The 13,190-nt window shown below is 36.9% G+C and overlaps 1 pseudogene; it reads left to right on the top strand.

Moving 5' to 3' along the window:
* The first annotated feature begins 1,884 nt into the window (after positions 1–1,884).
* On the top strand, positions 1,885–10,041 carry LOC114530157 (annotated as a pseudogene).
* Positions 10,042–13,190: the final 3,149 nt, after the last annotated feature.

Here is a 13,190-nt window from a genome sequence, read left to right as displayed (position 1 = left end):
AGAGATTTCTCTCCTGATCTTTCACAACTTGTTAATTTTGATAGAAATCCATCAGGTATTAAATAAAATGTGCGTTTCAAAATTTTGATGGCATGAACTACGCAACCACCTGATGTTCTTTCTGGTTTTTTTTGCGATTCTTGCGTACTGGTTACCACGCTGTTTGCCTGATCACAAAGATTGACATCGTGATACGCACATAGAGGCGACTTATGAGGATTTGTGGATGAATGGAACCTGTTGCCCAAGATGTAGCGGTCAGTTGTACCAGTAGCAGGGTGAACACAAATTTTCTTCGGCTTCCATGTACACAGTACCATTTATTTTGTACTCAGGTGGAACTATTGCTGGAATGTTGTGGTTCTTTGTAACATAAAGTAAGCCCAGGAAACTATTAGGCCTAATATACCAAAATAAAAGAGCCAGCTAGCTTCTATTCTTATATATTCCAAAACAGTATTTTTGTTACTGCAAATGCAAATACCTGCATGAGATAATAATACATGAGATAATTATACAATGTTTTTCTTGTTTCTGGATACATTCATTTGATCCCTTTCAGTTGTTGGTGTTTCAAAACAACCACCTCTATTTCCCCATAAATTTGCACAGATTTCTGGACATCTACATTCCATATGTTGTGCCAACCCACATGGTGTGTCATTGATAAAAACTATAGGCTTGTATTTTAATGACAAATACAAGTCTGCAGCATCTCGTACAGACTCGGTCAAGCCGAGAGACTTTGATGCGACAGTACACTGCAAAGCATAAAATTTATTTTAGTATATTGTATATATACACATGCATATAATATATTGTTTGTAGTACACATAATGTTTTTCGCTATTTCACGCTATGCAATGCTAGCTACTTCGCACTTTTAACCACAGCTACCGACTATCAGATAAATTTCACAATTAAATTTCAAAATATTTCTCTATAGGCTAGCTGCCAGTATTCCCGTATTCCACTATATAGCTTGCAAATATAGCCTTGAGATGCCGGCACGTTTTGTAGTAATACATGTAGAAACTTTGACTTCATTATATGCAGGTAAGATCTACCCTGCTAAAAACATGATTGAACCCACTATAGTTACCTTTAATACATATTTGGTCTTGATATACTTACCCCATGGCGACAAAGGATGTGATAAAATCCACCGGTTTTCCCAGAAAGTTTGGAAAAGTTGTGGCATGGACTCAGACCGATTGTAATAGATGCATATAGGCTGTAAATGTTACTGACCAGTTTTGTCTAAAGTTGCAATATATTGAAATTAGCATCATGAGAAAGTTGTACACACATTTATACTTTTTTTTTATTAAACTTGATTAAATTGCATTTAATTGTAACATTGCATGGAACATTGTTGGCATCAAAAACACCAAGGGAAATATTTCCCTATACGGACCACCAAACTGGTAAATAATAGATTTTTTTTTCTTGCGGTCCAAATTCATTTTTTAGAGTTGGCTCTGTGCTTTTCAATCTCGCGCTGTCTGTACGGCCTCATACAGGACACTTGCGTAGCCAATCAGATTGCAGGAAACAATACTACTGGGATATTAATAAAACGAACCATCATACTGGGAAGATTTTAAAAAGGCACTCTGTTTCTCGTGTTCGGAGTTTATTGTGTTGTCATTTCGCATGGCATCAGGCATTATTGGCGGCAATTCTTCGATCTTGATGTTGAACGCATTTTCGTTTCTTGTGTAAACAGCCTTTTCTATTGCTCTATATTTAATTCTTGACAATAATTCCTGTGATGAAATCATGCTACCGTGTTGTTCGTTTTCCTTGGTATATGTTATTTATATAAATTTGACAAATTTATATTGTATTTTAATGCACTAGCTATATACACTTAATTAAATCATGAACAGGTACATCATTGCATATACTATCAATGATTTTATATTTGTTTCAACACTATTCATAAAACAGCGTTAACAAACCTGTAAATTGTTGCAGCAGTTTTTTTCATTCCTATCTCCAAACAAACTTCAGAGCACACTCCACATATTCCACAAACAACACTGTCCAGATTCCTCTCAGTGATTGCCTCAAATGCCATGAATCCATTATAAACAAGATCTTTTAGACATTCGATCTCGTTATAGGGATAATGGATTTACCTAAACATATATAGTTGCATATATGGTGAATTAATTTTATGTTTGCCGTATAGTCAAGCATATAATAATTATACATGAGACAGTGCGCCGGAGGTGTATGATTACATAATATAGAAATTAGGAAAATCTATGGTAAAAGGTACCATATAGATTACGCTATAGCTATATAGCAAAACTAGTTAAAGCACTTTTATAAAATCTACGGAATTATGCATGCATGGTCATTATTACCTGTCTGCTTCTCATCAAAAGAGTGTTAAACTTGGCATTTATTATGTTGGTCAAAGGATGTCCGGGTTTTAAAAAACTCTCTGAGTTCCAGCAATATGGATAATGAAACCATTATCTTGTCCGAGATATTAAACAAACCTAAAATGGTAAGGATAATAAATGATAAAATGTTGAAGCCGTTTTTGGCGTGATGCTGACGGCTTGAAAATTTTTACTTCATTCCAACATTCACTAGCAGAAAATATTATTTGCATAATGCATCGCAAATCTCTTTGAAATTTCAAAAAAATTAAATAATAGCTTTTAAAATGACTTGTGTCCTCTTGATATTTAGAAAGATTAATGCATCTATTTATACTTACTAGTTGGCAAACTGATGAAAGGGGACCAAAATCATTTTAAAAAAAGTTATCGTATATATATGCCCCGTTATGAGTCGGCCCACGGGTTCAACCCACTAAGCCGGGCTAGCTGGCTTTTGCTGGCCTGCTCCTTGATGTTTTCATATGCATGAGATCCTTGAAGCCGAGATTTTAAAACATTCACTATAATAATGCGATTCGATTCTAACGTCATTGTTTCCCCATGAATGGTGTTTTCTATAATTAAACCAAAGTTACAACTCAAAAAATCACTAGTACATAAACTATAGAATCTGCTTACCAATTTCTGTGGGAATTGATTGATGCATGGCTCTGCACTTGTTGTTTTTGCAAAACTTTACTTTAATTTCTATTTCTGTAAATGGGTTCATTTCTGTTAATAGGTATGATTTTCCTCTTTGACCTGGATGAAACATCGGCTCGGACAAAAGAGACGAACAGAGTTTGCACATCTCTTCTGCTGGAACAAACTGATCTGGCCATCCTGAATCCCCAGACCCATAACACTACCTGCATCCTTCTTGGTGGAAATTAATATGTTGGACTTCATGTCGGCAACATATGGAAGTGACCGTGTAAATGCCACCTAAAAGCACCACCGATTATTAAATATGATGTTTACAACCATATTTACAATTTTCGTGGTTGTATTTGTAAACACAGAGAGTTATAGATCAATGTAACCAAAGTCGTCCCTAGAAGGAGTGTGGGAGGTGTGACACTCTCCATTCAATAAAAAGTCTGCGTCCAGTCGGCAAATATCTATCTCCTTGAGAGCTTTCCATTAAGCGATTTAAAAATTATTGTCGTGAGCAATGGTCGTGGTTCGGGCTTGATCTAAACATATTTTTCAGAAATCATAACTTTCCAGTTATTTCTTTAGTCAAAGTCTTTGGGAAGTTTAGCATGACTATTTAAAAAGCGCCGGCCTCGAGTTGTTCTGTTGCTGTACTGCTTTGACATTCACCTTTATGTGATCAGACTCTTCCTGCATCATGCTAGCATTGTGGTTTCTGTGGATATTTCCTTTCTGAATTGCATTTAACATTAATAGTATAATTTTTGTGATTGACAGGTTTCCAACAGGCTTTACAATAGATGGCAATATTCGAACAGAACCCAAGTTTATTGTTTTCTGGACAAAACTCTTAATCTTATTTAAATTTTGTCACTCCTGCAAGTCTAATGACCCTTTGATTGAGACGCATCAAATTGCTACAAAGATTGTTGTAATCCAACATCCAAGCAGAAGGTCTCCACTTGGGAAAGTCAACCAGACATGCCAAACATGAGAATTTCTGCCGGCAAGTTCCTTTTGTCCATGGCAACTCTATTTAGTGGTGCTTCAATGACTAAAGTACAACAAATACTTTCCCACATGGGTCTTTCATGCATTTCCTTACGTACTTATTTCCGTTATCAGAGAGTAAGTAATGTCTCTGACTAGCATGTTTATTAGTTTCATGCCAAGCATATACACAAATTATTAATAGCAGTTTGATATCTTCTATGAAAACATGACGAATCTAACTTAGTTCATAAAAATATTCTTTGTAGAGGTCGTTATTTCCATCTATTGAGTTGCACTGGAAAAATTACCAAAAGGAATTGCTTGAAAAGGCTAAGGAAATAAGGGATGGTGTTGTGATCTCCAGGGATGGTCGTCATTATAGCATGGGACACTCAGCAAAATACTGTGCTTACACAATATTTTCCTGCACGTTTGGAAAAATCATACACTTCAACCTTGTTCAGGTAATGAATGCATTATTTCTAATATTTAGGTAAAAAAATAATAAAATCTGCTATTGTGTACTTTTAGAGAAATCAAGCAGGAAGCAGTACAGCTATGGAGTTCATGTGTTTCAAGATGTGTATGGAGTTCATTATTGCTTATGGAATACTTGTAGCAACATTCATATCTGACAGACATTCATCCATTGCAAAATATATGAGAACAACATTAAAGAAAATCATACATTATTTTGATGTATGGCATTTAAAGAAAAGTAAATGACAGCGCATTGGTATTTCCTGTCATGTTTACTGAAAAAACTGTACCCCAAAGAATACATTGGCTATAATATTCATTCCGATTATATATTCTGATTTTAGAAATTCGAAAAGTTTTGTCAAAAAAAGCCAAGGAAAATGACTTTGAATCGCTGAATGGTTGGATAAAACCTTGTGAAAACCATTTACACTGGAGTGCAACATCAACATACAGTGGAAATGGACTTGTGATATGGGCAAAGTTTAAGTCATTTTTGAGGCAGATACAGGGTGTATCAAAAAAAATGTCCCAAATGTGAAATTTTCGTTTTTCAGGATATTTTGTAGAATTTGGCAAATTTCTGTGTTCCTAGAGATAGTTAAGACTTATCTAGTACACCTAGGCCATGTTTGATTTTTCATTAAAAAAATAAGGTGACCAGGGGGGTGGTTCCTTTCCACTGATATTGAGAGGGCTTGCGCACGAAAATGTGAAGCTGAAATTGATATTGTAAGCTGATATTATTTAGCTGTCTAAAAGTAGGAAAGCTTTTTAATAAACTGTCAAAGTTTCAGGAAAAATAATGCATAGTGGGAACAACGGGCGACCCCTAAAGGTGACAAATATTCCATTGCGCGTGCAGTGGATTAAATGCATCGTTGATTTTAGCGTGACCGACCTCGTGCAAGGCTGGGCAAATGAATAAATTAAAGCGAGAAACTGAACAAAAATACGAAGCGATTTAATAACAAGATTTTTACTCGTGATGTTAATCATCAACATTTCCACCATTTCTTTCTAAGCAAACTGCGGCTCGACTGAGCATGGTAAACACCTGAACGGCAAACCCTTTGTATGTCCTACCTCAAATTCTCAATTTCGTTCAAAGTTCTTTCTTGCAAATCGCCTACGCTAACACCGGCAAATCTAGGCAAATGGCCAGACAGACAAATGGTTTGCTGTTCAGTGTTTACTTTGCTTAGACGAGCCGCAGTTTGCTTAGAATGAAATGGTAGACATGCTGAGGATTAAGATCACGAATAAATCGTTTTGTTTTTGTGTTCAGTTTCTCGCTTTAATTCATTCATTTGCCCACCTTGTATGAGATTGGTCACGCTAAAATCAACGATGCAATTAATCCACTGCGTGCAATGAAATATTTGTCACCTTTAGGGGTCGCGCATTGCTCCCAGTATGCATTATTTTTCCTGAAACTTTGACAGTTTATTCAAAAGCTTTCCTACTTTGAGACAGCTAAATAATGTCTCGATTTCAGCTTCACATTTTCGCGCACAACCCCTCTCAATATCAGTGGAAAGGAACCACCCCCCCCCCCCGGTAACATAATTTTGTTAATGAAAAACCAAACTTGCCCTAGGTATAACAGATAGTCTTAACTATCTCTAGGAACACAAAAATTTGCCAAATTCTACAAAATATCCTGAAAAACGAAAATTTTACATTTGGGACCTTTTTTTATACACCCTGTAGTGAATAAGCACTCCAACCGTGACGATCCCTTATTTCAGGAATGTGCACATCCAGCCAATATTGAACCAAGGACATGGTTAACAGAAGGTAATATTTTAGAATTTATGCCTTCAATTTTGGTTGTTTGCTGTATAATATGAAATTCTACAGATGACTTTAACATTGAAGGTGACTATGCTTTTAGCAATTACTGAACTTATTTCCTAACTGTCTTTCTACAGGTTCACCACTGCATGAGAGAGTTTCTGCTGCACTAACTAATGCAAGGCTTGTTAAAGGAATTCAAAAAGCATCTCCATTGGATCAGACTAGCTGTTTAGAAGGTTTTCACAGTGTGTTAAACCTTTTTGCTCCCAAAATGATAGCATATAGCTATGTTGGACAATACTGTAGGTTAGTATTTAGAAAACACCTCCTACAGGTACACATTTGGATTGGAATGCTTCATATTTGGGGAATAGATAATTCAATACTTGGATACTAATAACTATATATACATGTAGACATTCTAGCCTTTAACGTATAGACATATTTTGACTATTATGCATTTCAATCTAAACCTGCAACGAGATTTGGACATCAGAAAAGCAGATAGCCGGGGAAAAATTAGAATAACCTACCAGTACCCCCAAATTTTAAAATGGCGAGGCAACAGTGAGCTAGGTCCGAATTGCACCAAAATTTGGTGAGTTAGCATGCATAGGTTTACATATGTTTGTATAACATAATTAGACTATGCTATATAAAATCCTTATAATCATTGAATATCATTAATATGATTTTACTAAAATCTGGTACAAAACACAAACTGTTGGTAGGATATGTTCAAGATATATATGAAACATTCTTGAAAGCAACAAAGAAGGATTTAGTAGATGCTGCAAAAAGGCTGAAAGATACAGCCCCAGAGCCTATGAACACCATGCTAACAAAGGAAACAAAGACTGAAGCAGTTGCTAAATATAAAGGACAAAAAAATCATGGTGACTCAAGATGTTCTGCCCACAACTCCAGGTAATGGTTGTATAACAAATATTCCTTTTGGTAGTGTCTAATTTTTTCTTCTCCAGTCTCAGAAGTTCAAAGAGCAAGTGCAAACATCCCATGAAAGGCCACAAATATGTTACTGACTGTCCACGAAATAACACGCAGGGAAATGTGGCAACTGAAAATTCATAAATACTATATACATACATTCTAAATACATATATACTCTAAATACCGGTCACTCCAAGTCTGCATATCCTGTGACCTCCTCAACCTTTTCAACTGGGAATGTTTCTCTTATTAATGTGTAACAACAAGATGGCAATGGTATTCTTTTATTTCCAAGTACACCATACACCAACCGAGTGAATTCTCTATATAAGATACTTCGCAGGAGTCTGTTTAATAGATAATTGATATATTTATATATGGCCATGGAACAGATACATACCAGTTATAACTATATTAAATAGATGTACGACAAATTTACAGACAAAACACCTATATGTTTCACTTGTTTTCGGAGTCCAACTGACTATATTTAGTTTTATTTTTTGTTTTGTACTTATCGGCTGCCATCCGTAGACTCCACTCGTTTAGGCAAACAGGATTAAAACCTGGGTGGTCGGTCACACACTTTAAATTTGCGTCTTCGCCAATATCCGCGAGTACTTGTCCGCTTACAAGTGACTGCCCACATTCATCTATTTCGCAGCAGCATATGCATTCATTCGAATTACTAAGAAGCTCCGTTCTACAGTTTCCACACTTACACCTAAAAGGACAAAAGTTCAGCACATGGTGATCACAATGTCAATTTATAATTATGTTGCTTGTTGCGAAAGCTCATTGTATTTGCAATGCTTTCTTACCATTTGCTAACTTCTATCGAGTTTGCAAACCGTTCACGCAGTTTCTCTTTAAACTCTATGCGTTCGTTCTGTGATTTTTGGTAGTTGGATGTCCATTCTTCGTCAGCCAGAGGTTCTTCGGAATATGCCAAAACTGGCCACATTTTCCACGTCGTCATCTTCGCGTGCGCGTTTTACACCCCGCTTCAGGCGCTTGTATTCTTCAGCATCTTCTATTTCGAAGACGCCAGGTATAAAATTGATATCAGAGTCATCAGACTGATGACTGGTATCAGAATTGGATTCTTTGGTTGACATTATTCGAAATAATTTGTATCCAAAACAGCAGATAAACGCTAGGGAAAGTACTGTGAATTCACAGCGACTCACTTGCGTGACGTCACAAAAATCACTAGTTTCAGTCTCCTGTTACGACGGACATGGGTGCAAAAATATTTGGATATAAACGGCTCTAAAAATTGTTCCTTTTTATGAAATCGAAAAATTCTTTCACCATAATACTCAAACACATGCATACTTTCAGTGGTGTAAAAATCGCATTTTGTGTCAGGGGCACTTTAAGGGTGGCCTACATCTCCGCTGTTGGTCTTACAGGTTTTTTTCGTTTCAATGAATTGAGCAACATCTTGTTGCACCATATCAAAAAATATGATGATTATGTTAAAATCTTTATCCTTCTATCTAAGGCCCTGTTTACATGGAGGTAGGGTGACCCTAGCAGAAGGGTTACCCTAGCAAGCGGGTTACCCTAGTCAAATATGTTTTATAGTTTCCGTTTACATGTGCGCTAGGGTCACCCTAGGAGTGGGGTTACCCTATCAAACAGATAGGGTAACCCTGGCAGTAGGGCTATTTTTTTGTCTACATAAGCCATGTAAACGCCTCAGGTAGGGTTACCCTGCCAGGCGGGTAATGTTCCGAGCAGAAGTGACAGAGATTTGCTTCTTCGCCTGACTGCGTTACTCTGAGAAAATGTCTTATACACCTGGCAAATATTTTCGGCGATATCAGGAGAAGATTACGCGCTTGAAACAAACAGTAGCGGAAGATGAACCGCATCAACACAAAGCAACAGAATAGAAGATGAAACTAGTGGCGAGAACGCTCCGATTGAAAATGTTTTGGTGAAACCAAACACCAAATCACAAATGCAGCATGCCTCATCAGCTTCCAAGGCTTTCGTTTTTTCAAAGAAGCAAAAGAAGTGGTCTTGGTCAGCTGAATTAGTTGAGAAACTACTGCGATATTTAAAAGAATACAAGACACAGTGCGAATATAGAGGCATTGACTTTGAAGCAGATTTGCAGAGCATGTACACCGAAATTCGACTTTGTATGTCTACAGAAGATTCTGCCGAGTTTGGCCCAAAAGACGCAGGTGAATCCAAGAGAAATCTAAAAGACATGGACGAAGATGAACGAGAATTGTTCGTGAAAGCGAGAGACGTGGCAAAAAAACATATTCAAAAAGGATACGAGCATATTAAAGAAAAAATCAAAAGCATTCGTCAGGATTATAGGACGGCGATTAACAAAGGCACGAGAAGTGGTAGCGGCAAGATAGTCCTGGAGAACTATGCTTTGCCGTTTGGTGTTGAGGATGTCGAAAACGAAGCTGAAGAAGCAGAAGTCGACATGCTCAACCTCTCCAACAATGTGTCTGATGATGATGCAGAACCACAGGAACAAAATAAAGGTATAAGCCTTTCTTGACATACAGCTGTAAGACAGTGGAGTGTATTATAGCCCATCTAGTATCATTGTATACATGTATAAATAACTCTTTTTATGTTTTAAGGAAAAGAAACAAATCTAGCAGCAATTGTGAAAGAATCACAAATCCCAAAGCTTGTTGACAAAAAAAGGAAACACATGGAGAAGGGATTGTCACAAGCACAAAGAGACCATTTTCTCCCCACCCATGCAAAGATGCCACCTTGAAAAAACAAATGGTTGATTCCTTTGAAAGATCAAACATGGCACTAGACAAGTCGATAACAAAAATGACCAACTGCCTAACATCACTTGGTGAAGGAATTGCATCTGGTATGCAAATGCTTGCAATGGCGCTGTCAGGGACCCCACCACAAGGTCGCCCACTATCAACCTGCTTGTATCCCAGGTAATAGACCTGGTATGTTCCTTTACCAACCGCAGACGTTTTCTTATGTAGAAAGCGAATCTCCAAGGTGGCAGAACCTACACAAAGCAATGTCTCATTCCCAAACACAGAGTACACATAATTAGAATGAGGAAGAAATTCAATTTTTTACACTTTAGACCTTTATTTCTATTGTACTATGTTTTGCACTATGTTTTGTTATTTGGGGACAGATGAGATTAACTTTAAACATGAACAACAATTAACATGATTTGATTTAAAGAGTTTGATGTTTTGAAGTTTATGAGTTCACGGCAACCAGGTATATAATCCATCGTAATTATCGCTACTCTGGTTTTAGTAAATGAAAGTAATCACCACACAAAGATTAACTTTCACGACCCAACGTTTCGACACTCCGGTCTAGTGTCTTCATCAGGGGTGATCTGATGTTGAAACTCGGTTCCTTATATACTCTCAAAATGACGTCATCTATTAATCAGATGTAAATACTCTTTTGGCAAATAGCTTCCGTCATCCCTATTAAGGGCACAAAGACTCGCATTAATATGCCAGGCTTCCAAACAACGCCTTTGTCCATAACGATCATTAGTGGTAATGACCATAACCATAACATTGGGTGGAACGATTCAAAAGTCATTACCACTAATGATCGTTATGGACAAAGGCGTTGTTTGGAAGCCTGGCATATTAATGCGAGTCTTTGTGCCCTTAATAGGGATGACGGAAGCTATTTGCCAAAAGAGTATTTACATCTGATTAATAGATGACGTCATTTTGAGAGTATATAAGGAACCGAGTTTCAACATCAGATCACCCCTGATGAAGACACTAGACCGGAGTGTCGAAACGTTGGGTCGTGAAAGTTAATCTTTGTGTGGTGATTACTTTCATTTACTAAAACCAGAGTAGCGATAATTACAATGGAGTTTGATGTTATTCATAAATTATTGAGGAATTACAAATTGTTTTAATAAAATATGTCCAATGAATTACCATGTGTTATTATTCTATAGTCCATGATTGCCTAGTATTATTCTATAGTCTATGATTGAGAAAACCAACCAAAACACAATGCTGTGTTTGCATGAACTGATGCATGTGCAATTTTCACTATTCTTTCAGCAGATTCTGTATACAGTAGATTTTAAATTTCACATACTAGTATGGACTATATATATAACTTACTGAAATGTGTCATATTATGATTTAAAGAGTTTGATATTATTCATAAATTATTGAGGAATTACAAATTGTTTTAATAAAATATGTCCAATGAATTACCATGTGTTATTATTCTATAGTCCATGATTGCCTAGTATTATTCGGAAATTAGCAATTGCGCCTTGGTCATGCTGGACATCATGGCGACCGGACCTAATCTAGAGAGCTCCGTTATTGTTGATGATTACTTCTCGACCCCACCGATTTTGCTCGATACAAATATACTATCAACATCAACACCATCTAAGAAACTCAATCTTGCCAAGGCAAAGAATTTATCTGGAACGACAGTCTAGAAGGCTTGAAAAAGTTTGTGTATAGTGACCTAGACCTTCGAGGCAAATGGACGTCTCCTGGCGGCGAAGTAAAACTATTCAAAAGTGATGGCTACTCGATAAAGTGGTACGGAAAAAGTAAAAAGCTACTAATTATCCAAGAAGATGAGAAACAGAGCCTAAGCGAGAAGATGAAAGAGTTAGCTGTTAAGAGTCCCGCCCAAATTCAAGGCGATAAGCAATATACTCAAGACAAAGCTTTAAGCGTTATGGAGATTGACCATGAAGCTATTGAATATCAAGCTCCGCGTGTGGGCCATAAGCATACGGGGTGTGGTACACAACAGCAAGAAAAATCAGATTCTGGAAAATCATGTCATGATTGTACGGCAAAACCGCAATGTCGTTGTAACGAGCTGGCCTTAATAGTTAAGGATATTCAGAGCGATCTAAGACTTCTCAAAAGTCGGACTGAATTAAAAGATGGTAATCATTCATGTGATGATACATGTCGGATGATACATGTCGGACGGAAAATAATCGTCTAGGGGAAGATCTTGCAAAAGCCAACAATACAATAAAAGAACTTCAGGCAAAAATTAAAAAACTTGAGAATGAGAAATCTAGCTTAACGACAGTGATTAGAATACTTCAAGAAGATAATGCCCAAGGCACAAATCAAGACAACACTGTTAATGACTCGTGGATTAAAGCGAAGAAACGTAAACCCCGTAAGAACACTCAAACAAAAGTAAATCGAACGCAGACTAAAGCTAATGTTGATAAGGAAGTCCTTACAGCACCAGAGGAAACCAAAGATGAAGGTACAGTGAATCGGGAGTTAAACAGTAAGGGAAATAACACCAAAGAATCTAGCAAAGTAATAATTGCGGGGGATTCAATGGTTAAGCATTTAATTAAGAATTAAAAAACGACTCGCGTGCCTTTATGGTGTAATAATGCATGATGGGGGAATGTTGGGAGAATACGAGAGAAGCTTGTAAAACACGAGGCGTAGCCGAGTGTTTTACAAGCTTCTCGAGTATTCTTCCAACATTTCCCCGAGTGCATTATTATACCATAAAGGCACGCGACGAGCTTTTTTAATTATTTTATAATATAAGAAGAAATTATAGGGTAACAACAAAATTTATTTATTTGATCAATAATGAAATTCTCCTTACATGTTATTTAAGATGTTGCTTAGCAACAAAAACTTCAAAAGCCAGAAGCGTGCATTATGGCCTCACAATGCACGCGCGGTAGCCAATCAAATTGCTCGTTATATCATACTTATATTATAAATGGTTTTAGAACAGGGCTTCCACAATTGATTTGCCAAATTTCCTGTTAAGACGCCAAAAAATCCTTTTTTATGAAAAAATTTCCTTGCCAAAATTGCCTAATTTCCTTGCAAATTCCTTGCAAATTACCCTGATAAAAAAAAACAATTTTTTCCCATGGTGACA

Source organism: Dendronephthya gigantea, unplaced genomic scaffold (genome assembly GCF_004324835.1).
Source record: "Dendronephthya gigantea isolate DGI-Jeju-01 unplaced genomic scaffold, DenGig_1.0 000060F, whole genome shotgun sequence".
Lineage (NCBI taxonomy): Eukaryota > Metazoa > Cnidaria > Anthozoa > Malacalcyonacea > Nephtheidae > Dendronephthya > Dendronephthya gigantea.
The sequence above is the reverse complement of the archived record's forward strand: the minus strand, read 5'-3'. Positions and strand labels throughout refer to the sequence as shown.